Genomic DNA, 2,238 nt, shown 5'->3' with positions numbered 1-2,238 from the left:
AAAAGATTTACAACATTTACAACATTTACAACGTCCGCGTGATTGACACTCAATGACTGACTCGTGATAACGTAAAACAAGTGTCCGACATTCAACGCTTCGCCAGCTGTCAGACAACATGCATCAATCAACCTCGCACAACGTATAACATTAGCGTTAAACAACACATATTCATGAAAACCACTATCACATGTGTCAGCGGCTCTGACTTAAACGAAGATACCCGGATAGTTAAAACACGTAATCTAATAGCTCGCGACAACGACGTAATGCTTCTTAAATGGTAAATGTAAAAGTCTCAAGTGATAAATATCAACTCTTTGAGCGATAGCTTCCTATCCTCCTCTCGAGAATCTCCGCAATCACGTAAATACGTGAAAAATCTACCCAAGTCGAACGCCGCTTAATCGTCAGCTTCGCATCCACATCATCAAGAATCTCCGCGATTCGCAATTACTGGAGCATTTCTGATCTGAAGGTGAAAAGATAGTTTTAACTTGTTGCGATCAAGGCTTACAATGATTCTCAAGATAAGGAAGAAGGTTCACAAAACATCCTTTCGTGATAGTAGCGGTCAGTCTCATCGTGAAGAGGGGACGAGGATGAGGAGGAGCGAGGATGATGATGAGGACGACGAGGAGTGGTTGTCCATCGGGAGCGTTCTTTCTCGGTTATTTATGTGTGAATCACAAGCAGTCAATTCTTCACATCCCGAGAAAAGTTAAACGATCGTGTCCTACATATCGATCACGAGAACGAATCGCTGCTCTGAAATTGACGTCACGCAGCATAAATTTTACCGCTGGCCATTAATTTTACAGACTGATACCATACACCGCTTAACCCACGCGCCACACACTGCCAAAGAATTCAGATCAAACGAAAAAGATCACCGCTTTACGCAGAGACTTTTGAGAATTTACATAACGCTATCAGTTTAATATATACACATGAAAAGATCAACGTTAAAACCAGTAATGGAAGTATTACACGGATATGATAATTTATTAAACACGTTAAGTAAAATATTTAAACATTAAACGAAGCAAGTAAAGCCCTTCAAAATAGGTCACACGATGCCGATTCTATTGGCCTCCTTTCCCACTCACTCTCAGCCACGATTTCACAACACCGGACCCATTCTGCCTGAACTGAGCAGTGGTAAAAGGAAGTTAAACACTAAACGAGTACCGGGTCCGGTGCAAAAGTAGGAGGTATTTTGGGAAGTTTTGAAAATCACGAGGCCGTAATAAAGAATTTTCCCATTATAATGTTAATAAATATACACGTATTTTGTAGCCTCACGAGAAAATAATAATAAATTATTAAATATTGTAAAAACTTAATATCAGGATCTCCGACGGGACCCGGCCGGCTAACCCTGGCTCCCGACCGAACCGCTCGTGTCACCGCTAACACCGAAGCCAGACACCCGGCTCAACGGCAGTGAGCTACGGGCCACCACGGCTTCCTGCCTCGGATCGTCGAATCGGGCCGGGCTTCTCGGTCCGGGTCCGACAACATTAGCATTTTCAAGAGTAGACGGACTAGACGGGATAGCATTACGCAGAGTGCACTAAATCGCGTCACTTCGTAAGAAGTAGAAGCGATTGATCGTCAGCATTTCTAAGCGAGAGAGACGACTTTAGAGTTAGAGCATCAACTAACTTATTATATCAAAAATCAAAGACGGTTGACGGAACACTGGGCCGTTATCGACTTTGTATCAAATAAACTGCAGGGACCCAATGGTCTCTTTCAACCTTTGTCGTGGGACCTCTGGCTCCTTTTCTGATTATATATTATATACACACACACTTGGGAGCAAGTAGCCCAGAGAGACAGAGAGAGAGAGAGAGAGAGAGAGAGAGAGAGAGAGATGTGAGGCCAAGAGCAGCAGCGAAGCTCATGCTCTTTCTTCCTCTCTCTCAATTGATTTGGGGCTTCTTGCAAGTCTCACTGTCATGCCCAGCGCTCGTTCAAAGTGAAGGGGTACCTTGAACTCTTCTCTTTCATGTATTCAAAGCCTATCATTTCTATGAACATAATTTTCTCCAGTTTTTCCATATACAAAGATGACTTTCCAAAAGAATTTTAGATTGTTTAAACTAATGTGAGCTGTGATTCTAGTGGACGAAGCCAAGGGATGGAAGCACTACAATGACCATCCCAAGAAATGAAATTGAATCAAGACTGTCCTCGATCAGGGGTTGTTTTTGATGTTGGTTTTTTTTTTAA

Source organism: Dioscorea cayenensis, chromosome 20 (genome assembly GCF_009730915.1).
Source record: "Dioscorea cayenensis subsp. rotundata cultivar TDr96_F1 chromosome 20, TDr96_F1_v2_PseudoChromosome.rev07_lg8_w22 25.fasta, whole genome shotgun sequence".
Taxonomy (NCBI): Eukaryota; Viridiplantae; Streptophyta; class Magnoliopsida; order Dioscoreales; family Dioscoreaceae; genus Dioscorea; species Dioscorea cayenensis.
The sequence above is the reverse complement of the archived record's forward strand: the minus strand, read 5'-3'. Positions refer to the sequence as shown.